At 50.5% G+C, this 25,248-nt stretch overlaps 1 pseudogene; it reads right to left on the bottom strand.

Annotated features, from left to right (window-relative positions):
• Nucleotides 1-5,815: 5,815 nt before the first annotated feature.
• On the bottom strand, nucleotides 5,816-21,204 carry LOC131419387 (cytochrome P450 11B1, mitochondrial-like; annotated as a pseudogene).
• Nucleotides 21,205-25,248: the final 4,044 nt, after the last annotated feature.

Here is a 25,248-nt window from a genome sequence, read left to right as displayed (position 1 = left end):
GGAGGGGCACTTTCTCTGGTGAACAGGGACGTGACCCTGGGCTCCCTCCTTGCATGACAGCTACCTCGATTACTGCCTGTGTGACCTCAGCAAGTTACTTCACTCTGTGCCTCAGCTATAGGCATAACATGCAGATAACAACGGTGCTTGTGAAGGGGACTAGGTGAGTCAGAGTTTGCAAAGTGCTCAGAGCTGTTTCTGGCACAGACGCGGGGCTGTCCGTGTGTTTATCAATAAGTCCATAAGAAGCTTATTATGTGGCCAGGTGAGAGTGACGTTTCTTAGTATTTTTAGTCTCTTTTGCTGCACTAGATTCTGAGTTCCATGTCAAAGCTACGTGGGTGCCAGGTCGCTGGTCTCCAGAAGAGAGAGCCGGTCACCCTCATTGAAACCTAACTCAATGTAGACAGAGTGGTGGCCACCAGGGGTGAGGTCCCCAGAGGGCTCCCGAGTAGCCTCTGCTGCTGTGCCCTGACTACCAGCCTCCGTGGGGACACGACCTTCTTGCCTTCCCCCAGATGTGAGTCATTTCCTGGAGGACTGTGAGGACATCCTGTTCTCCTCCTGGACTGAGGCTAGTGCCTGAACTGGACTGTTCTGGAACCCTGACGTCCCTGGTGCTCATACACTTCCTGTGATTGGGGTTCACTGCTCCCCAGACAGATGGCTGATTCGTGACTGCCTTTCCCTCCTGCCACAGGAATCGGCCTTGCTCTTTCTGGAATCTTCTGTGGTGACTAGGCAAGCCCCAGGCACATCACCCCGCAGAGACCAGGTCGATGGCTCCCCACCTCTGCATCTCCCCCGCAGTGATATCTGTCCCAAGGACTTGTGTCATGCAAAGTGTTCTAGCCAGTGTCCTGTGGGGTGTGGAGTCTCTGCAGGTGGCTCTCCCAGATCTCCCCTGGAAGGAAGGGAGAGGATTCTAGGTGATTGCATCGTAGCAGGGGTTTTCCTGCCTTGTCTTCATGAGGATGAAGCGAAGTAGGTAAGAATTTTCCTCTGGTGACAAAGTGAGATTCCAAGGGCTGTGGGAAGGGGGAGGCTGTAAGTGTTGTGTGCCTGAGCACCAGGACCTGGTCGAGGACTCCTGGAGGCCCCAGCTGGGGCAGGAAGCCACAGGCGCACCAGAAGCGCTCCTCAGATGCAGGTCCTGAGGTGGATGGAAGTCTCTGTCACCAGAGCAGCCCATGTCATGCCCAGTGGTTGCCACGCTTTGTCAGCACACAGCGAACTTCCCTGTGCGTGTGCACGGCTCTTCCTGGGTGGGTGGGCACAAGTTGGTGTCAGTCTCTGGGGAGAGGTGTTGGTCCTGTTGGCAGCCCTCCCTTTGCTGGGAACATGGGGGTCCCTGGATGTTTCTTATCTCAGTGGCTGACGCAGGGAGCGGATGCAGGACACTCAGCCTCATAGACCCCGCCGAACCCAGAGTCAGTCTCGGCTGGGTCCTCGAGTCCGTCAGGCTGTCTACCTGGGGACAGCTCTCCAGGGCAGCTCCTCCTCGCGCTCCCTGACCTCCTGACCCCCACAGGAACCCTCTCGCCTGCCTGGCATTGTGAGTGAGCTCAGGAGGAGCTTGGCCCTGCAGTCACAGGGACGAGAGTTCCAACCCCCACTGTCCCACTGGTTAGCCCTGTATCCTTTGGCAAAGATCCCCATTTACTGGGTCTCCATTTGCTGATCGATAAGGTGGGATGATGACAGCTCCTCACTCGTAGCCTCGTCTGTATGGGGCCGATATAAAATGGGTGACACACACATGCCAAGTATTGTTAGTGGTTGACATGTTAAAGCATTATTATTACAACTATTGTTGTTATTATTCCTTCAGTATCATTTTGTAGATTAAGGAAAATTCTAGAGGACCAGAAGGAGTTAAACCACTTGTCCAAGCTCACACAGTTGTCGCTGAAACCTCAGCGCAGGGTTTGGGTCTTCCCAGCCGGATGCCCACAGCTTCCCAGGGAGATGCCTGCCTCTGCGGCCCCCTGAGGGAGCACTGTCCAGGAGCCCCTGATGCTGTGGGTGAAAGGCTTAGCATCAGTACAGTGTGCTTGGCGTCTGCTGAAGGCCAAGAGGAGCTGATTCCGAACAATGATGAAGAATACACGTCACAACAGGGAACTGTATCTGGAATGTTCTAAGTACCTGAAACTAAGTATCGAGGGGATAGGGCTCATGTACTATTCACAGGAGTTGTGCCGTTGAGCCTCTCCATAGTCAGTGATTAATTAAATGTTTCTACATAATTGTGCAAACTTCTGTGCTCACACTGCATTCTATATCTCTCATCTTATCTCAGGTTCGCTTTCCTTTTTTTGAAGCAAATTCTGAGTAGTTCTTTCAGTGAGGATCTGTGATCAGCAAACTGCTTTTGTCACTCGCTGTTTCTTTGGAAATGTTTCATTTAGCTGGTATTCTTGAATGGACATTCAGCTGGATTTAAATTCCTATATTGACTCATTTTTCCCTATGCACTTTGAATATATTCTTCTATTGTTTTCTGACATGTAATGGTGTTGTCATGACAAAGTTATTAGACATCTTTCTAGACATTTCTAGAGGCTTTTAGATTTTTCTCTTCATATTAACGTTCTGTTAAAATACAGTGGAATCTATGTTTATACTATGGCGTATATGTGTGTGTGTGTGTGGGCGCGCGTGCGTGCGTTGTGTGTATGTGGGAGGGTGGGGGTGTGTTTGCAAGAATGTGTGAGCCCGTATACACACTGGTGTAACTTCGTGACTTGCCTTTTTAGTTAATATATGATAAACATCATTCTATACGAATACTTACAGATGTACCTCATTTTTTTTCTGATGCTTAGTGTTCTAATGAATGGACACACCAAGAATTAACAATCCTTTTAATGAAAGAAAATTATGTTCTCTCTATTTTTTTTTGCAGGGAAGGATTTGCCCTGAGTTAACATCTGTTGCCAATCTTCCTCTGTTTTTCTTTTTTCCTCCCCAAAGCCCCCCACTACATGGTTGCATATCCTAGTTGTAAGTCCTTCTAGTTCTTCTATGTGGGCTGCCGCCACGGCATGGCAACTGACAGATGGGTGGTGTGGTTCCATGCCCGGGAAGCGAGCCAAGACTGCCGAAGTGGTGAGTGCCGAACTTTAACCACCAGACCATGAGGGCTGGCCCTGTTGTGTCTATTTCCGACATTCCAGAACTTATTGAAATAAATACGTCAGCACCTATTTCCATAGGTTAGACTCATAGGATATAGTCCCACTGAGGGCAAGGACTTGTCTTTCTCACTGTAGCACACTGCATGACACATAGAAGGCCCCAATATCTGTTAAGTAACGAAAGGGTGAACTTGGCCATTTTAAATTTTGGTAGACAATCCCAGCATTGTCCAACATTCTACCTAGTGCAGAAGACCAACAACCAGTAATTCTAGGACCTCTCTTGCAAGGTAGGCAAATATTTCTGCAAGAAAGCTGAAAAAAAATTTGCAAACAAGAGTGAGACTTCACATTGACAATTATGAGGATGCTCCACACATATAGTCAACACTGTCCTCCCTTAGGGCAGCCCCAGAGAGCTTCCAGACACCAACTCTCTACTCAAATGCTCCGGTGAATGTCCTCAGGTTCTAGCAAAATTATAGAGCTGACACTCTGAAAATCTTTGTACTTCTAGTAACTATAAATGATCAAAAACACACAAAAATGCATTTCTGGGCTGGCAAAAAGGACACGACACCTTCAGGATCTTGAAATAAGGAGCGACCTAGATTCGCAAGCAGCCAGCACAGAAGCCAATACAGCAGCCACCAGGGGAGAAGGTGGGTACAAGTTGCCATGTTTAATAATCTGGCGGCTCCAGTGACATGGGGGAAAGAATGCGAGGCATAGGACATAAGTAAGATTAGAAATTTCAATTGGAGCCCCCCAGAAAGGCAAGACTTTTAAAAGACTACAACAGCACTGAGAATGTAGTCCAGAAATATTCCACCCAACAGTATTGAGAGATGAGAAGGAAGCTTAGCTTCCTAAGGCTGGGATTGAGGAAGAATACACATTCCCTCCTGAGAACCAAGATAAATGCCCTCACGTCAGTTTAGGATTTATGTTACTCACAGCTTAGAGGAACCCCCAGGATAAGTAGTTAAGTAGTTAATACAGGAAAACGGCCTGGGAAAGTGATAATCCTTGGACAACTGTTAGAAGCAGCAGAAACACTCAGATGGAACGCAGCCTCAGACAAGCCCTTCTGCACATATAACAGATGTTCCAGTTCTTGACTTCGGGTATTTTAAAGGCAATACCATTTCTAACTTGGAAGAAGTGATGAGGTATACGAATTATGACAATTAAACAATAGACTATAAAGATGACCTGGAGGAATTTTACAAAGAGCCAAATGGACACTCACAGTCAAAAGGCACAGGAAATTCCAAGCAGGATAAATAAAAAAGGACTCCTACATAGACTTGACAGAATAAAACTGAAGAAACACAGGGAACCAAGAGACGATCTTAAAAGCAGCCAGAGATGCTTTAACTTGGAGGTTGTTTCCAAGATGCGCAAATGCACTCCCACTCCAAGGTCCTTTGATGGAGAGGAGAGATAAGGAGGCAATAGAGGTGAGATTGGCATCCTGGGTGCTGGGGGGTGCCTCTGCCATGGGTGAGCTGTGAGAACCGGGGAAGCTAAACGAATTTTCTGAGGCTGGATGTCCTCATCTGTAAAGTGGGGATGGCAAGTGCTTCCGTTTCAGAGTTTCTGTGAAGATGCAGTGAACACGTGTGCCCAGAGTGGCAGAATGACACACGTTCACCACAGGGTAACTGTATTTTCATTCCACTCCTGACATCACACAAGGCCAGCTCCCCACAGAGCAGGGCCACGAATACAGAGGCGGGAGCAGAAATTCCCGTTTACTGAGGGCTTGTTGGGGCAGAGAGCTGGGCACTCTCCACGCAGCAGTCTTGCCCTCACTGGGGCCTGGTGCATGGACATTCGTATACAGAACTCCTGAAGGAAAAATGTGAGGCTCGGAGGGATCTCGGAGGGATCAAGGGCTGGGCCCCCGTGGTGAGCCAGGGCTGACCAGAGTCTGGAATCTCCTCTCTTCTCCAAGTCCCTCAGCAGAGCCTCTGGGCAGAGAGAAGCCCACCTCCGGGCAGCAGGCCTCTGCCGTGGGCAGAGCGGAGTGGGGAGGAGTGCGCAAACTCTTCTCCTCATCCAGTGGATCTGGGGACCCAGCAGGATGCCTTGGGGCGACTCGAGGCTGGCTGGCGGGGCAGGTGCAGCCAGAAGGCGACCCCGCCTCCCGAAGGCCTTGCTGTGAACTGAGCGCCTGGTCCTCACCAGCTGGGACAGGGGCGGGAGTTGGGTGAGCAGGGCGGCCCCACCACCAGCCTGGCCTCGCGCCCCTGTCAGCTCGGGGCGCCCTGGGCCCCAGGCGGCGTGGGGCGGGCCGCGCGCCCCTGCCAGCCCGGCGCCCCGCAGTCTCAGCTGCTCATAGCCTCTCCCCGCTGGGGCAGGGCAGCCCCTCTCCCGCAGGTGCCTGTGAAAGGGCAGCGGGCACTTCACACAGAGGCTCGATAGAGGGAGCACGAGGCTGCGCCTGGCCGAGATGGCCTCACCCTCTCTTCTAGGGGCTTCTAGGTGGTCGCCTGCCGCCTGCCAAGGGGTTTCCCATCCTTCCTGCTTTCAGCTGAGTAGCCTTGGCCCAGATGTTCAAGACGGCTCCTTGGAGTCTATTCTTCTAGTAAACACTACTCATGATCTGTCTATCCAGGCACCTTGGCCTGAGGCTTGAGCCACAATCCTAGAGGACTGGCACTGCCGAGAGGAGCCCAAGTGGGCTGAGCAGAAAAGGGAGACGAACAAATCACCCAGCTTGAAGGTCACATCTAGGCAAGAGTGTTGCAGAAAAAGAGTATAGCATTTGAAACAAACGAGCAGGACAGGGGACCCCGAAGTTGTCAGCTCTTGCATGGGGCAGAATTGAGTAGAGAGAGTTACATGAGACTGGACAAGGAAGCAAGAGGCAGGATCTGAGGCCCCTGGATGGACACATGAGGAGCCTGGAGCTAGTGCTGGGGCCACAGAGAGTCAAAGGCCCTCAGGGGATGCTCCTTGCTGGAGAAGGCACTGGTGGGACTGGGCACACAGCCGGGACCTGCAACCAAGATTCATCCCCAGCTCTGCCCTGGCCTTGCTGCATAGCCTGGAAAGCCCCGACCCTCGGAGGACCCGGGCTGTTCCATTTGTGCAAGGTGCTGGCTGGACAGAGTACCTCCGGGAGCAGGGTCCATGGGAGGAACAAGGGTGGCCTGGGGTCAGGCAGACGGGGCTGGTGGTGTGGCTGGGGCGACAGTGCAGAGACGTGACTATTTGATGGCCCGGAAGGTAAGGAGGGGGAGGGTGGAGGGCATCAATATGAAGCGGTAGATCATCTTCACATCCTCTCGCGTCAGCGTCTCCACCACGAAGTTTTTCAGCACCTAGGACAGAGGCGCGGATTCCCCCAGACCCACAGATCAGCCTCAGGGTCCTGGTCCAGCCTTCCCCACCTTCCAGGGCTCTACTAGGTGGGCGCGGAAAACCCAGGAGCCTGTAGTGCCCAACCAGGTCCCTGAACACCCCCGCCCCCACAGGCCACGCCCAGTCCGGTGCCGTCCAGTCCCGCCCCGCCCCGCCCCGGCCCGCTCACGTGGTGCAGCAGAAGCAGCATCTCCACCTCCGCCAGGCGCCGCCCCAGGCACTGGCACAGGCCGAAGCCAAAGGCCAGGTGGGGGAACCTGGTGCTGGAGGCCCTGTTGTCCAGCCAGCGCTGGGGGTGGTAGCGCTCCGGCCTCACGAACACGGCGGGGTTTTGGCCCAGGGAGTAGAGCGTCACCCTGACCGTTGTCTGTGGGCAGATGGGGAGGGGCAGGGTCAGCCAGCCGCCCCCTGGGCGAAGGTCAGACAGGCTTGGTGTCTGCTGCAGGGGCTGTGGGGCCTCACTCACCCCAGCCGGGATGTGGTAGTTCTGCAGCACTAGATCCGAGCTCACCTCTCGCTCCAAGAAGACACCCACGGGGTACAGCCTGTGGATAGGGGCATCCGACAGGGTCCTCAGCTGTGACAAGACCCTCGCTTCCCTTCTGCAGCCTTCCTGGCCAGAGGGCACACCAGCCCAGGGGAGCTCCCTCCAGCCCCCACCCCCACCCCCACCCTCACAGTCGCTTCTGCACCAGGAAGCCCAGATCAAGAGGCTGCTTCCTTGCATCTGCTGAGATCAGCCAAAGCTCCCCCAGCCTGAGCAGCCCCGGGTCAGGGAGGACAGCGCTGAGGATGGCGGGGGATCCTAGAGGGAGAAGGGGCCCTGTCCCTTTAGGGAGAGGAAGAGGAGGTGCAGGGGGATGCAGCCTTGGGCAAAGCTGCTTATCAGGATGTGTCTGCAAGCCCCAGCCAGACAGTGGAGCCACACCTACCTCAAGGTCTCCTTGAGGGCCGCCCGCAGCAGGGGCAGCTCTGTGGTTGCCATCTGGGGATTTTCAGAGATCCTGGCCTCGGCCACCAGGCTCTCCTGGCATAGGGCCTGCTGCACTTCGGGGTTCCGAGCCAGCTCAAAGAGGGTCATTAATAAGGGGTAGGCCATCTGCAGGAGCCATGGGTGCACGGCTCGCACCTTGGCACAGGCCCTGCACCTCAGCCCCAGGGCACCCCTCCCAGGAAGGTGGTCTTCCCCTGGGGGTGGGGTTGTCTCAGAATGCACAGTGATGTGCATGCCCAGAGGAGGACAGAGCCGGGGATGTGAGACCTCAAGATTCTTTTTTTTTTTTTTATTGATGTTTTAATGGTTTCTAACATTGTGAAATTTTGGGTTGTACATTTTTGTTTGTCCATCACCACATATATGACTCCCTTCACCCCTGGTGCCCACCCCCCACCCCCACTGCCCTGGTAACCACAGTCCAGTTTTCTCTGTCCATGTGTTGGTTTATATTCCACATATGAGTGAGATCATACAGTGTTTGTCTTTCTCTTTCTGGCTTATTTCACTTAACATCATACGCTCCAGGCCCATCCATGTTGTTGCAAATGGGACGATTTTGTCTTTTTTTATGGCTGAGTAGTATTCCATTGTATACATATACCACATTTTCTTAATCCAATCGTCAGTCGAGGGACACTTAGGTTGCTTCCACTTCTTGGCTATGGTGAATAATGCTGCAATGAACATAGGGGTGCATAAGCCTCTTTGGATTGTTGATTTCAGGTGCGTTGGATAGATTCCCAGTAGTGGAATGGCTGGATCATAGGGCATCTCTATTTTTAATTCTTTGAGGAATCTCCATACCGTTTTCCATAGAGGCTGCACCAATTTGCATTCCCACCAGCTGTGTATGAGGGTTCCTGTGTCTCCACATCCTCTCCAACATTTGTTGTTTTTTGTCTTGGTGATTATAGCCATTCTAACAGGCGTGAGGTGGTATCTTAGTGTTGTTTTGATTTGCATTTCCCTGATGATTAGTGATGTTGAGCATCTTTTCATGTGCCTATTGGCCATCTGTATATCTTCCTTGGAGAAGTGTCTGTTCATTTCCTCTGCCCATTTTTTGATCGGGTTGTTTGTTTTTTTGTTGTTCAATTGTGTGAGTTCTTTATATATTATGGAGATCAACCCCTTGTCAGATGTATGTTTTGCAAATATTCTCTCCCAGCTGGTTGGTTGTTTGTTCATCTTGATTCTGGTTTCATTTGTCTTATAAAAGCTCTTTAATCTGATAAAATCCCACTTGTTTATTTTTTCTTTAGTTTCCCTAGTCTGGGTAGGCATGTCATCCGAAAAGATTCCTTTAAAACCAATGTCAAATAGTGTGTTGCCTATATTTTCTTCTATGAGTTTTATAGTTTCAGGTCTCACCTTCAGGTCTTTGATCCATTTTGAGTTAATTTTTGTGAATGGCGATAGCACATGGTCCACTTTCATTCTTTTGCATGTGGCTGTCCAGTTTTCCCAACACCATTTATTGAAGAGACTTTCCTTTCTCCATTGCATGTTCTTAGCACCTTTGTCGAAAATTAGCTGTCCGTATATGTGTGGTTTTATTTCTGGGCTTTCAATTCTGTTCCATTGATCTGTGTGTCTGTTTTTGTACCAGTACCATGCTGTTTTGATTACTATTGCTTTGTAGTATGTTTTGAAGTCAGGAATTGTGATGCCTCCGGCTTTGTTCTTTTTCTTTAGGATTTCTTTAGCTATTCGGGGTCTTTTGTTGCCCCATATAAATTTTAGTATTCTTTTTTCTATTTCTGTGAAGAATCTCATTGGGATTCTGATTGGGATTGCATTGAATCTGTAGATTGCTTTAGGTAATATAGACATTTTAACTATGTTTATTCTTCCAATCCACGTGCATGGGATATCTTTCCATTTCTTTATGTCATCGTGGATTTCCCTCAATAATGTCTTGTAGTTCTCATTGTATAGGTCCTTCACCTCCTTGGTAAGATTTATTCCTAGGTATTTTATTCTTTTTGATGCAATTGTAAATGGTATTATCTTTCTGAGCTCTCTTTCTGTTAGTTCATTATTAGCATATAGAAATGCAACTGATTTTTGTAGATTGATTTTGTACCCTGCCACTTCGCTGTAGTTGTTGATTGTTTCTAATAGTTTTCCAACAGATTCTTTAGGGCTTTCTATATATACAATCATGTCATCTGCAAATAGTGAGAGTTTCACTTCTTCATTACCTATTTGGATTCCTTTTATTCCTTTTTCTTGCCTAATTGCTCTGGCCAAAACCTCCAGTACTATGTTGAACAGGAGTGGTGAGAGTGGGCAGCCCTGTCTCGTTCCTGTTCTCAGAGGAATGGTTTTCAGTCTTTCCCCGTTGAGTATGATGTTAGCTGTGGGTTTGTCATATATGGCCTTTATTATGTTGAGGTACTTTCCTTCTATTCCCATTTTATTGAGAGTTTTTATCATAAATGGATGTTGTATCTTGTCAAATGCCTTCTCTGCGTCTATTGAGATGATCATGTGGTTTTTATTCTTTGTTTTGTTGATGTGATGTATCACGTTGATTGATTTGCGGATGTTGAACCATCCCTGCGTCTCTGGTATAAATCCCACTTGATCATGGTGTATGATCTTTTTAATATATTGTTGTATTCGGTTTGCCAATATTTTGTTGAGGATTTTTGCATCAATGTTCATCAGCGATATTGGCCTGTAATTTTCTTTCTTTGTATTGTCTTTGTCTGGTTTTGGTATCAGGGTGATGTTGGCCTCATAGAATGATTCAGGAAGTGTTCCATCTTCCTCTATTTTTTGGAATAGTTTGAGGAGGATGGGTATTAAATCTTCTTTGAATGTTTGGTAAAATTCACTGGAGAAGCCATCTGGTCCTGGACTTTTATTTTTTGGGAGGTTTTTGATTACTATTTCAATCTCTTTACTTGTTATTGAGACCTCAAGATTCTTAAACCTACTTCATCTACTTCTCCAGAACCCCTCAGGAAAGGTGTCCCACCTCAGTGAAGACCCAGGCCTCCTCCACACACTCAGGGCCGGGTTCTCACCCTCCTACGGAGCAGGAGGGCCTCCGTCCTGACATTTACCTGAGGGGGGTGGGTTCTGGAGTCCCAGGTCCATTGGCTCTCAGTGCTTTATCTCCCCTGGGCATCCACAGGCACGTCAGCCCAGCTCTCACGGTCCTAACACGAACCAGCCACCCGGGAACCCCAACCAGTTCCTCCTCCTGGGTCATTTCCATGTGCTGGGAGAGGCGCCCGCCACGCCAGCCTGAGGTCTGGGGGCTAGATATCTCCTGAATGCCCGTCCCCAGGGCAGCGTGCCTCTGGCTCCACCTGACATGCAGCGGTGGCCTCCCTGCTGACCCCTGAGCTTCAGTCCATGCTCTGTCCGGTGGCACATGGGGACACTTGGGAGCAAAGTCTGATTGAGATGCTGCCGCCGAGACACCTGTTAGCCTTGGAAATGGGCCTGGTGCCCGAGGCCCTTCCTGACAGGAGTGCTGATCCCCTCTGCCTCGTCTGCCCACTTGCCCTTTGCCCTCCACTCAGCCTCACTCCCTCCCTCGCTGTCCGGTTTTGGAGGCCCTGGACTGCGGCCCTCCCCGCCTCCTCTTCATGGCCTGTCTGACTTCTGTGTGGTTCTTCCACATTCAGCTGAAAGGCCCCCTCCTACAGGAAGCTGTCCCAGAGCTGCCCCCTGAGGACATCCCTCCCCGGGGCTCTCTCACGGTGGCTGCATCTCAGCCTCTGCTCGGGGAGTTTCTCACTGCCAGTCTGTGCCCGGCTCAGACCCAGGGCTGGGTCCCGAGCAGGCCCTCCGAGACGCTGGCAGATGAAGGCTGGTCTGAGGCGGGAAGCTTTGGCTACACTCCACACCCTGGGACCCACCGTGCCCACCGTGCTGGCTTGCCATCTGTCCTCTCCTGCACAAGCTGGAGCCCTGTGTTGTCATCAGCCTGTCGCCTCTGAGGATCTTTTATGGAAGCCAAATGTCATCTGTCACTGGGAAGGGTCCCCTGTGCAGCCCTCCACTGCCTCTCGGCCCATGCTTCTCTTCCCAGGACCCGGATCGTCCTAGTGGGGTCTGTGCGGCTGCACGTCCCCAGGCTCTGTCCACTCTGCACTCTGCCTGGAGCACGGTTTCCCACGCGAGCGACTGCAAACTCCTTCCCTTCCAGGCTCGGCTCCCGTGTTCCCTCCCCTCCGAGCATTCCATCAGCTCAGGAACCGAGGCCCAAGACCAGTAGTCTTGGAGGCACAGACTGGGGAGGTGGCGTGCAGGAGACGCTTGCATGAGAGGGGTCAGGAGGGCCCGGGGTGGCTGGGCAGGGCTGGCTGCTGGCCTGACCGTGTCCACGCTGCCGGCAGTGAGGTCGATAGAGTTGGCCCTGATGGCATCCAGGCTCATGTCTGCACTCAGCAGCAGCTCCGCCACGATGCCGCTGTAGCGCCGCGGGCGGCCGAGGGCCAGCTCCTGATAGATTTTCTGGATGGAATTGTTGGCTGTGGGGACAGAGACACAGAGGCCCTGGGCCTGGTGCTGTGAGGCACTTCTTCATGTTGTCCCCCTGCCTGTCAGCCCTCAGCACCCCCAAGTGTCCCTGCTCCTGTGCCCAGTTCTCGGGATCAGCCCAGCCCAGCCTCAGTGCCAGCTCCCTCGGGGCCCATGAAGAAGCCGCAAGCCCCTTTATGTGGCCTCAGTTCTCCCAGACTGTGGTACGTGGAAATTGGGGACCCCCGTGTCCCTGCCTCGCAGCACTGCCGGGTCCCTGGCCCTCACCGTACTGGAAGATGTAGTCCCAGGCCTCAAAGTGCTCCTTCCACACCTGGGTGCTTGTCCAGCGTGACAGGTTCCTGGGCATGAACATGAGCTGCACGGTGGATTTGAACATGGCCTCCAGAGCGTGGATAAAGTGCAGGCTGGCAGGGCTCGGGCTGTGGCCGAGGAGGCCCAGCCTCTCTCCAAAAAGGGCTAAGTTGCTGGCTGCAGGGAGGATGCGGTTGCTGAGCCTAAGGCAACCTGGGCCTCGCGGCTGCTCCCGCCAACCCTCCCGCCCCAGTTCCTGGCCTCCCCCAGCACCCCGATCCCGGCCCTCCCCTTGTGCCCCCACACCTTCTATGGTGTAGCAGAAGATGCTGAGCTGGGCATCCAGGGTCAGACTCCCCCGGGCATTCTGCAGCATCTTCCACTTCAGGGCCTTTGAGAAGTCCCTTGCCACCCCATCCACCATGGGGATGTACTTCTGGACGGCCTGCGGTGACAGCACCTCTGGGTTCAGCCGCAATCGGTCGAAGTGCCATTCGGACCCGTTTCTGTAGAGCAGAGAGCAGAGCTCCGGGGCAGCCCTTGTCAGCAGCCGGCCCCCAGCCCCCAGTTCCCGTCTTCCTATCCCCAAAGGGAAACGGGCGAGACACAGAGCTGCCTGCTGGTCCCGGGTGGCAGGCTGTCGTGTTTCGGCTCCAACTGCACCCCTTTTTTCCCGGGGGGCCTGAGTGTGCTGTGCCCAGGGTGCTCAAGTCTGTGCTGGGGCTGAGACCGGAGCGTCTGCCAGAACATGCTGCATTCTCGTGCAGACTTGCAGCCCCGTGCCCGGCCCACACATCCCCCATCCCAGCCCTCCCGGGCTGTGGAGGCCTTTTCTCCGAAGATGGAGGCTGGCCCTCTTGTCAAGCTTTTCCCACCTTGCTCACACCATGCCCCAAGCAGGAGAGGCCCCTGTGACCTTCGTCTCCCCACCCTACCCATTCCTGAGAATGGGGCCCCTGTGCCAGTCACCCCTACTCCTGTCCCTACAGTGTCTCCAGCTCCTCCATGGCGGGAACCAAGTTGCATCTCTCCTAATATACTCAGAATAGAGCCCAGAGCTCGTGAGGGCTCCATGGACGGCCCCCAGTGGACGACGGGAAGGGATGGGCATTCTCAGCCACATTCCAGCATAAACGCCTTCTCTCCTGCGGCTAGCCGCCTGAGGTACTGAGAACGACCACGTGCACACACATGCACATATGACACACAAGTACAAGCACCTGCTGACAGCAGGATGCACACGGACTTGCACACGCATGTACGCTAACACAGGGAACACACGTGGGAAAACACACGTGAACACAGACACACAATTCCCACATGCACAACACACAACACTCAGACACTCAAAAACATGCACGCACACAGACACACATGCAGGTAGGCACACACACAACAGGCAAAAACACACACATGCAAGCAGACAGAGGCACACGACCAACACATGCAGTGGTGCGAGCACGTGCACAGGCACACACGTGAGCACAAACACAAGGAAGTCGACATGGGCAAACACATATCCTTTCACTCACATGTAGCAACATCCACACACAGGAATGCATGTGCACACACAGCAAACATACTCAGACGGGCACAGACGTCCACACAAGCAGACACCCCCAGACACACACACGCACACTCACCCAGGCTCCCACTCCGAGCTTTGCCTCTGACAAAGGTGCCGCCGGTGTCCAGTCTGCTATCGCCCCATCCCCAGGCTCTCCACTCCTGAGCAACCTTGGCCTCAACTCCAGGAGGCACGGGGGCGGCGCGGAGGGCTGCGAGCCTGGGGGACCCTCAGTCTCCAGCACACGCTGATGTGCACCACTGGCCGGTGACTCCCCTTCCCAGGCCTGGGCTTCCTGAGCTGTCGGAGGGGAGCCCCCTGCAAGAGAGACCCTCAGAGGCCTGCGTGGAGGGGGTGCTCCCTCGAGGTAGCTGTTGTCCTTCCTCTCGGTCTGGAGGAAGGGGCCCCACCGTGCGCCTGCTCTCCCTACCCCGCCCCAGGGCACATTGACCCCATGGGATGGGCACTTGTCAGGAACTGTGTCCCCTCTCTCCACCCGCCCAGATAGGCCCAGAGCAGGTGTGCTTTGGGGTCTTCCCTCTCTCCCTCGTGTCTGCACCCAGGCTGCCCAGCCCCCATCGCAATTTGTCCTCACAGCAAGCACACGCCATATTTGTGCCCACAATGCCATTAGTAGGCCAGCCAGGGCTCCACGGCTGTCCGCCGCGGGTGATGGCTCTCCATCTGCTGCAGCCTCATCACATCTTCGGGCAGCATCACAAACACCGTTTGTGTCCCTCCTACGTCATACCTGTGGGACAAAGCTCAATGCCCTGCTGTGGGACCGTGTCCTCCCCCGTCCCCCTCCCATGTTTGGCCTGTCTTCTGTTGACCTCCCCCTTCTCCTGGACTGTGGCTCAGAGCAGGCAGTCCCTCTTACTGTCTAACTGAAGCCTCTCCCACTCTAGTGTGTGGGCTCTGTCCACTCAGCAGCAAGCCGTGGAGTGCTCCTGATACTGGCTCAGCACAAGGCTGATGTGAGGGAAGCCACACTGTAGAAAAGAAACCCTACTGCAACTTTGAGTGACCTCTGACTAACTAGCCCAGCTGGATATGCACCCTCCAGGAGATCTAACTGCTCTGTAGATTTTACGACCCCTGCTTGTGCATGTACCTCCCAGCTGTGATAAGATGATGACTTTGTTCTTTTGAGTTCCTTAGGAATGTGATGACCACTGGCAGGTGAACCCCCTTTTTGGGCAGTCACAATTTGGCACCCCAAGCGGGACATTAAGTCCTGCTCATGGCCAGCTGACCTTGGATGGGTGACCTGTCGGGTAAATCCCTAGCGGCTGCCGAGGCTCTCTTTGTCTCAGGGAGCTTTCCTTCCTGCTTTCCTGGACCAACGCCGGCTGCCTCCTAACGCTGGTTGTGGTAGGAAGAGAAATGGCTACTTTGGTGAGGCGATGGGCTCAATCTGTAATAGGGTAAGTCACTTGAGGACGCTCGTGAACTTCCTTCCCCTCCATCTGGGGTCCTTCTGTTTGCAGCACAGCCATCTGGGATCCAATGGGACCATCTGGGCACGCACTCAGAATGGGAACAGTTGTAGGACTTTATACCCTAAATCTGAGAACTAGTTCGCTGGTGTCTGGTTTTTCTGTGTCTTTGTCTGTGTTGGTAAATAGCTTAAAATTGGCTGTTTGGGGACTGAATTTCTTGGTGATCATAAAAAGCTCTCTTTAGAAATTACCCTGTTTGTTATGGCCACCTTGGGAAAAGCCCTCTAAAATGGAAATAACTGTAACTAGCTGGCAAGATAACCCAAGATAATTTGTAGTTACAGTGGCCATTTTGTGCTCCTTTTGAGCTTTTGAACTGACAAACAAAGAAATCTTTAGAGAGTCAAAGGCTTCACCCTTGGCAGCTCCCCTCTTGTTTCTGGGCCTGATCACTCCGGCGACCCCAAGTGAGTTGTCTCTTGGTGGTTCTGGTTTCTGGTTTAAACTGTCCTGCCAGGGTTGTGTGCCCCAGCATAGGAACTGTTGTTTCTGTGGCCGTTGTCTTGATAACCCTTGGGAAGAAGCCTTGAGGGCGAGGCCTGATCACCTCTTTCCCTTCTTTGTCTGTTTCATTTGTCACCTCCTCTGTTGTCACCAAGTCGAGGTTAAGTTCAGGCTGGACCTGAGCCTGCATCTTCTGTAAAAATTGAGAACTTAAAAAACTTTCTTCCAGGGACTTAACTCTCAACCCTGGCATTGGGACCCCCGGCCCCCAGCCCGCTCCAGGCCTTTGCTTCTTGCTTCCCTGGCTTGCTTTCTGTTGGCTCAGGGACTAAGTGCCCCGGCTGAGTGGGACTTGACTAAATCTTATGGCTGTATTGAAGCCCACAGTCGGGCTCTGGACCCTTCTCCAGGCTGCTGTTAGTGGGACACCAGCTTTACAGCCATGGGGAACACTCCAAGCACCCCTGGAGACTCACCCCTCGGGTGCACTTTAACTAATGGGAAACACTTTCAGTTGGGTGGGTTATGACCCAGAAACTCCATCTTGGAGAAAACTTGAGTGGTTTCTCTGTGCCTTTGTGATCTAGGTGGACAGGTAGATCAACCTATAGTGTCATTTAAGTTACAGCCCAATTTCTGAGAAATCAAGAGCAATTATCCTTAAAATAAATCCTTGTAAGACTGGAGATACAACTGTAGGGGCAGTTCAGAGTCCAGCCAGTTCCTTTATCTCAGACAGAGTTACTGCCTCGCCTCTCTGGGAAGTGTTAGCTAGCTCATCAGCAGTTCCTAAGACTGAAGAGAAAAAAAGGGAGAAAGGCAAAAAAAACGGCCCTAAGAGCACCCTCGCCAAAAATCTAGCATCCTGAGTGTCTTCTCCACAAATATTAGTAAAACAGTCTTAAAACAAAATATGGATTCATAACTAGGGAGCTTTGTATTACTGTACCTGATTCATGACAGTAATTTTTAAAAAATAGCTGTGGAAACTCTGTGTGTGTTTGTCTATAGGTATCTTACATATGTGTGATATTTTACCTCCGGATGGTGTGGTCAAAATTAAGAGCTCTGTTTGATTGATTTAAAGTAATTGCTTACATAAATTCTAAATGTAATAGATTTAGCCCAAATGTCTTTCAAGTTACCATGATATAAATTAATCTTTGGTAAATGAAAGCTGGTTTAAGTTTGTTGGTTTGATTGAAGAAGGCATGTCCTCAGAGTTGTCAGTATATGGATATGATGCCAACATGCCACCTGGGTTTACTAGTCCAATAAGCTTATGTTGTCTGTTGCAAATTCATCAGTAAAATAGCTTCAAATGATAGTTAATTTTGTCTAATATCTCATAAAGTTTTCATGGGTAATTGAAACACAATTGTTGGAAACAAATGATTTAGATAGATGAAAATGGGTTAGAGTTTTTGGGTACAATAAGTATGTTTTGTGGTTTTGTATACTTGAAAAAACAGCCTCCAAATTTTTTTTGATAACTTAAAACTTTAGAGTTTTGCTAAATTAAGTTAAATGATAAAAATTTGTTGAGTCGTTTTCAAATAAGATAAAATAATGAGACATTAGTGCTACACATATCTAAGTTTATCTACTTTTGGCTTCTTATTAAAGAAAAACTAAAAGATGTTTTGGATCTATTGGTAAAAATGTCTTCTGTTTTATTAAAAGATTGTACTATGAAGTAACATGTTTTTAGAAATTATAAAAAGTGTTTATAAATTTGTCAAGCCACAGAATACTAATGAAAAAGAAAGTTTACAATTGCTTAATTAGTTTTTACTTAAAAATTAAGTTTTCTAAGGGTTAAAAATTCTAATATGTGATTAAGGTTACTAAAAATTAATGAGGAAAACATCTTTGTATTCAAGGAAAGTAAAATTTATGTCTTCAGTGAAGAAGGTAAAAATAATGGAAATATTTTTGTTTGTTTTGTTAAGAAAGATAAATTTGTCCTAAAGTACTAGAAGGGAAGAAAGGAAGGCATAGGACAAATTCTGAATGTAGAAAGAAATTTATAGAAGGTTTGTAGAAGAGGAACTTTAAAAAATTTTTATGCATGGTCAAGTTGGCTGGGATTAGAGTAAATCTAATTAAGTAAATGAGTTTAATGTCAAAAGTAAACCGGTGCAAAATTAGAATTTGACTCTTGGGCCAGCCCTGTGGCTTAGTGGTTAAGTGCTCCTGCTCCACTACTGGCGGCCTGGGGTCGGATCCCGGGTGCGCACCAACGCACCGCTTCTCCGGCCATGCTGAGGCCATGTCCCACATACAGCAACTAGAAGGATGTACAACTATGACATACAACTATCTACTGGGGCTTTGGGGGAGAAAAATAAATAAATAAAATTATTTAAAAAATGAATTTGATTCTTTCTCTCTTAAAAGGATACTTTTCTTAAATTTTATTCTGCTTTTGATAGGGAAATTCTGAAAGGTTTTTGTGTTTTATCAAAATAAATTTCCTGTATTGTTTTTATCAGGTCTTTAATCACAGGTGCTAAGATTTTTCTTACAGCTATTTAATTTTCTGCATTTTCCTGAAAATCTTTAACTGTCACCATGGCTAAATGGATAACTAAGCATTGTTTCATAGGGACCTATGATATTGTGCGGGCAAATGTTATTAATGTAAATGCTTTAAAAATTATATAACATTCCTAGAATTCTGATCTGTCCTGATCAGTCATAATTTGAGTTATTATCTTGAAGTATTGCATGTCCCTGAAATTAACCAAATTTCTTTGTCAGTTGCCACTTTGGGGTCTTGTTGTTTATAGGCAGTTATTGTTTTACTCTGATGCTTTTGCGAATGTTTTCATCTTCAGAGGAATTCATGGAAAGGACTCTGGCACTTACTCTAGAAAACAGGTTTCTGGTTAACTTTCTGATTATAAAACTGAACTGGGTAAGAAATTATAGAAGTCTAATTGAGAAACTTATGGCCCCATAAAACTGCTAACAGATTAAGATCAAGAATTGATTACACTGGACTGAATGAACTGATGAGAATGATTATAATTGTTATGATTTTTGTTTGAAATATTGCTGATTTTTTTTTCCAGATTTAAGAAAACCTTTTCCCTTTTCTCTCAAGCTAACCATGACTTATAGCAATTTGGTAAATTATACCATTGTAAGCAGAATTTAAACGTTTATTTTTTTCTCCCTACTTGATCCCTCCAGGATTTGGAAACTCTTAGTGAGTGAGTATTGTTTCCATGGCATTATAGTTATTTGCATAAGTTCAATAAGAATCTGTTCTCCTTATAACAGGACACAATTGGAAACATTGGTTATATTACAAAGGCTTTGACTGGATTATCATATTTGAGAAAAACATACAGACTCAGATATGACAAGACAGCTTTTGAGGAATAAAGCTTGACTTTCTGGAATAAAGTCACTTGGAAATATTGGCTTGATTGACCTTGTTTACAGAAGTTCCAAGCAATCTTACCAGGATGAGCAAGGAAGGTCACTTATCTGACAGGTGCCTGGAACTTCAGTATTTTGGGGAACCTCAAAAGAAGAGAGGAATCACCCAAATCTGTAGGTGTTACAGGCAAGTCTGATGACAAAGTCCTTGGCTTGGCTTTCCTGGCCTCGAGAAGCCTTTAAAGTTCAACCTGAGATTCCTTATAAAGAATTCCAGCAAAGCAGATTTAAAAGAGCCTATATGATCAATTGTTGTTCTTGCTGCACTTATGTAAATAACTAAATCAAGTTTTATTGAAACTAGACTTGTGTTGCAAACCAGTTAGTCTTAATTTGGCTATCTTTGGTAAAAATGAGGTTGATTTTAGAGAGAAAAATTATGTTTCAATAAAAACTATAATACGTATTTGTCAATGTTGAATTCTGGTTCTGTTAATTGTCTTTGAGGTTTTTATTATATCTATTAACTGGACTGGATCCTGAATTCTTCTAGTCTCCTGAAATACCTGGCTACAAATCTCCAAACTAATGTTTTCAATTTTTTTGCATCATTCTCATTTGGAAGCACAGAGAACTAAACCTGCCCTTTTTCCTGAAGCCTTGCAAACTGAAGCTGGTGGACTTGATATAAACTTAAGAGAGATTCATGTCTGTTGCTAGGTAAGCCACTCAGAAAGGATACCTGAACACTCAATTATGTCATCAGAGACATTTTAAGCTGCAGAAGATGCTTCAACACTGACATCTAGAAATCTTCTGGACTCAAGAACTGGTTTATAATTTACTCCCACCATTGACTTTGTTTTTCTTTTTGTCTTATTAAATACCCGGTTACTTGCCTACACAACATAGGCCTAACTTTGGGAGCCCACCTGCATCACTGTCTTCCTAAGAGACTGGTTCAATGAGATGGAACATCCTATGCCCATCATCAACAGGATGTCCCTCAAGATTAAGGGACTGAACAACTAAAGGGGGGAATTGATACCAGCTCAACACAAGGCTGACATGAGGGAATGCACGTTGTAGAAAAGAAACACTATTGTAACTTTGAATGACTTCTGACAAACTAACTCAGCTGGATATGCACCCTCCAGGAGATCTAACTGCTCTGTAGAGTTTACAACCTCTGTTTGTGCATGTACCTCCCAGCTGTGATAAGATTATAATTTTGTTCATTTAAGTTCCTTAGGAATGTGATGACCCCCAAACAGAGAGTCTATGCTGATAGCCATCATCAGTGAAGACTGAAAGATCTGGTGTGGCACTCCCAGTCTGTAACACCAGAGTGTCAACATTCCTGACCCCATCCGCTGTAACCCCCTGGCGTATATAACTGCTGTAAGATCTTCTGCTCCCTTAAGATTTTGGGGGGACATTAGTTGGCCATCTTCCCTCTTGCTAGCAAGCTGTAGTAAGTCCTTTCTCTCCTACTACCTTGCCTCTTGACTACTGACATGTTTTACAGTGGGCAGATGAAACATTTCTTGGGTGGTAACAATTTGTCCTCATGAAGAGCCACAGTCTCCATCATCAAAGGCACACTCAGCCCCCACCAAGCTCCCACCCTGCCTCCCTAAGGAGGCAGAGCACAGGTTCCAGCCGGGATGTGGCAGTGCATCATACCTAGCATGGACTTACAGCCTGTGGGACAGAGCATTAGGGTGTTCCCCCCTCATGGGCAGGAGGGCAGTACCTAAAAATGGACCCCAGCTCCTGGGAGGTCTGGTGCATCTCCAAGTGAAGGGTCTCAGAGCCCTGCTCCCTCCAGATCTGCAGCACCCTCATCCACTTGTTGCCGGGACACTGGGGTATGGCTTCGAAGGGCAGCACCGCCTTGGGGGCATGAGAGGCTCTGGTGTCCACTGTGTGTGCCCGGTGCAAAGACAGCCAGGGTCCTGCCAAGCACATGTCTGCCTTTGCCCTGAGCACCATTCTTGAGTTCCCTGACCTACTCTCAGCCCAATCCTTTTATGTTGCCTGGAGGCTGGACAGACCAACTTGATCATGTCACGGAAGAAATCATCCCTGGACCAAGCCAGGAGACCTGGGTAGAGGTCAGGCATGGAGGTCAGCAGCTGGAAGAGGAGGAAGAAAATGGAGGGGTACCTCGTGGGCAATTCCGCAAGCCCTGCTGCTGAGTGGGTGCTTGCAGGATTTGGATTGGGGGCTGAATGAGGGCGGGCATGGAAAGAGGCTTCTCCCCTCTCCCCAGTGGGGGAAGGAGCAAGATGGATGGTCCCTTATCTTATCAAGAGATGAGAAGGGGCCTTGGGTATTTTCTTCTACTTCCTACAAGGCCTGGAGCAGGAAGGCATGGAGATGGTTTGCGCTAATTTCATTAACCCACATGTGTTTTATCTACTCATCCTCAAGCCTTATGCTGGGTTCAGGGGGTGGAGACATGAGCCAGCAAGGGTCCCTCCCAGTGAGGGCTTTCAGTCCATGGGGGCAGTTAGGGGAATCCACAGACACAACTCTGGGGGGGATGCTGATGCACCCTGGGCCCTGTCTGTCAGGCCTTGTTGGTCCAGCTGAGGAGCAGTGAAGAACCAGAAGTGAGGGTCGCTGAGGGCTGGCCTGCAAGCCGCTCCTGAGGCAGAGAGCTGAGAGGTGTGGCTTGCCTTGGTCCAGGCTGGCCCCCACGGGGCCCTGTGCTCAGTGCCCACACCCTCCTTCCTCATCCTAAGTCGTGCTCTCGGAGGTGCAGACTCCGAGCTCAGGCTGAGGGTGGGAGGAGAAAGTCTGTGATTGGGGGCTGTGGTCGTGGGCTCCCCACTCTCCCAGGGATTCTTTCCAGGAGACACACAGTGGAGCCAACCCGCGGAGGGTGGATCCATGATTTGGTATCTCGTGTTTTCTGACCAAAGCCTGGCAGCATACCCATGAGGTGGATGTCACTGTTGTCATTCCCATTTTCAGGTGAGGAGACCTAGGGCCAGGGGTTCTGTCACCTCCCAAGGTCCCCAGTGTGTCAGAGGGGCCCCGAGCCCTTGCTTCCCAGCCCCGTTCAGCTGTGCCCACAAGCCCTGACACTGATTGGGGGAGGGGGAACCGTAGCTCAGGCTGTGGAGGCAGCCAGAGTGTGTGTGGGTTGAGCAGGAGGAGCAGGATCTAAGTGATATTTTTAATTTTTTCTTGAATTTCATCCGTTCCCCACTCCTGAGCCTTCCTTGGAGAACATTTAGCCGGGGCAGTGAGTCAGAGCTGCCAAGGCCCTTCAGCAAGCCGACATTAGGATGTGCCTCAGCCCCAATGGTGTCAGAGCTGTCCTTGGACAGAGACGCAGGCTGGGGTGACAGCCTGCCCTTGGTGTGCCTGGCCCTGCCTGTGTGCCCTCCACTCCCACACTCTTTTAGCCTCTCGTGATCTGTTTTTGGGGCTTTCAGCACTGTTGCCATGTGCCAACTTTCCGTGTCCCCACACGGCCTGCCACAAGGAAGCTGGGGACACAGGTTGGCCCAAGACCAGCCTCTCCTGCCCGGAGGAACTGCAGAGATGGCTGCGACATGGAGGTGCCAGCACCAAACTCTCCAGTATTTGCGCTGAACTCCTGGTGCCTCCCAGACCCCGAGCCTTGAACCCAAGGAGCAGGTCCCAGAAGAGGAGCAGGTCCCAGAAGAGCCTTCTCACAGTGCATCATTCTCGATGAGGACATGAGGGTTCTCAGTGCCCCTGCATCTCTGTCAGCCCTGGGCCGCCTTGTCTGCCCTGCAGGTCTGGCAGGCCCTGCCTGGAGACCGTCTTCTGAGAAGAAATCCTGTGCCGAGGCTGGGCCGACATGTCTCTTCTGATGCAGAGCCACGGGGCCAGGGCTCACGCACCTTGAGAGTGCAGAGAGGGCCTGAGAGGGAAGACCCCGCCCCGACATCCTCCCATCCTGCTGAGGGTGTGCCAGTGTCCTGTGGAGAAGAAGGCTGGTCAGAGGCATCACAGGGCAAGGCATCCATGAATACAGTGGACGTTCCCAAGGTCCACTGTCAGGAAGAGGGGCCCTCAGCTGAGGGCCACGTGGGCCCCTCCCCCCTCTGCCAAACAGCTGAGATGTGTGGGCTCCCGGGAGCACGTCCAGGTCAGCCCTCCTTCCTGCCCAGAACAGGACCTTCTTCCTCCCCTGGGGGCTGGGTCCTGGCTTCTCCACACTTTGTCCCTGGTCCTTCCTGTCCCCAACTCCAGGGACTGAACCTGCACCCCAAGAAGGTTCTTAGACTCCTTCCCCTAGGCTATGGCTATGGGATCCCTCCCCAACCCCAGCCCCCATTCAGCACCCACCACTGGCCCATGGCGGAGCTCCAGGACCCTGTGGCCCAGAAGTCTGAGCTCTTTGTTGCCCTCTGCAGATGGGTAGGCCAACTGCAGGTGCAGCTCTTGAGCCCAGCCCCCAGGACCCTCAAGGGGTGGGGACTTGAGGAGACAGGCGGCCCCTCTTCTTGGAGCATTGGACACAACATACTCTAGGATCCAGCAATTTCCTCTCCCAGGCCCATGGTGTTAATAACAGCCTGTGTGCAATAGAAAAAGATGAAGAAAGATGGGGAAACAGCCACCCAAATGCCAAGTTGGGAAGAAAGGTTTTAGAAAGCGGTACAGACAAATCTGATGAGGAAGTCAAGATGGCGGCGTAGGCGGACTCTGAACTCACCTCCCCCTGGGGACACGGCCAATTTACAACTACTCCTGGAAAAATTACCTCTGAGACAGAACTGAAAACTGGATAAGAGGAACTCCTGCAACAACGGACAATCCTAACTGAGGTAGAAGAGGCAGAAACTCCCTTCTGAAGAGGAAAAACACCGCCTTCACAAGCCACAACGCCTCACGGCTGCCCGGGAGCAGCCCAAAGGTATGCAGCTTCCCTGGAGGAGCAGGGCCCTGAGCCGGGGAGCGCCCCCGCTGTGGGCATTTTGTAGACCCAGCACAATCGAGATGAGTGGCATAATATCTGACTTTGCCTGCTACTAAAACATTGGGGAATTCCTCCAGAAAAGCTGGTTCACAAAGAAAGTAAAACCGGCTCTTACAGGGCCCAGGCGCAAACTCACCCGTTTCAGAAAGCAACCTAAAATCACCAGAAAAAAAGCTGCACAGTGCTTTGGTGAAATAGACTCACCTAAGAGGCACTGAGTGCATCTCAGTGAGAGGTGAGATCTCTGCAGGGACTGGGACATTGGCGGCGACCACTGTTGTGGCCTGCTGTGGACCTGCTGACACAGAGGCCATGGGAGTTCTTCCTGAGGCCTGCTAGCCCACGGTCTGCCCCACCCACTAGAGCACTGATTTAATCCAGCTCAGCCAGGGCAGGCAACCCACCCTAGAGACTGGCCCCAACCAACAACAAGCCCTCAGACAACTTGTGGGCCTGTGCCTGCATAGATTGGTGACTGGATTCTCTGCAGCCTGACAACTGAGCCGGCTTCAGGGGCTCAGGGTGTGCACAAGGAGCGGGTGGAGAGTGTTGGGCAGTGGTGGAGTGTGTGGGACTCCCGCCGTGGAGAGACTGGGTCTGCTTTGGGAGGTTGGGGTGTGCACACGGGGCAAGACTGTGTTGACTGTGTGTGTGGACCTGTGGGTGGCAGGACTTGTCAGCTGCAGAAGACTTGTGCTTCTCAAAGACCCACTAGGGGGTTAGCCCCACCTTCCAAAGCCTGAAACAATTGGGTGCTCCTGTGCCTGAGGCCAGCCCCACCCAGCTGCAATCCTCAGAGAGCTGACAAGAGACCTAAAGGCTGGAGGCTTATAGCAATTGTAAGGCCCTGAGCCTAACAACCTGCCATGCTGCGGGCCTACTCACTTAAAAGAAATATTGCAACGCAAATGTGGTATAAGAACTTGCAGCCAACTGTACTGGGGCTCCCCACACCTGATAAAGAGACTGAAGGGCCCACAACAACTACAAGCAGCTGAGCATTACCACAGCTGGCCAGGAGCATAACTCGGCCTCCCTGGGCACCTACAGGGAGAGCAAACACACCACAACAG

This window comes from Diceros bicornis, chromosome 21 (genome assembly GCF_020826845.1).
Source record: "Diceros bicornis minor isolate mBicDic1 chromosome 21, mDicBic1.mat.cur, whole genome shotgun sequence".
Lineage (NCBI taxonomy): Eukaryota > Metazoa > Chordata > Mammalia > Perissodactyla > Rhinocerotidae > Diceros > Diceros bicornis.
This window is presented reverse-complemented; position numbering and strand designations above follow the sequence as displayed.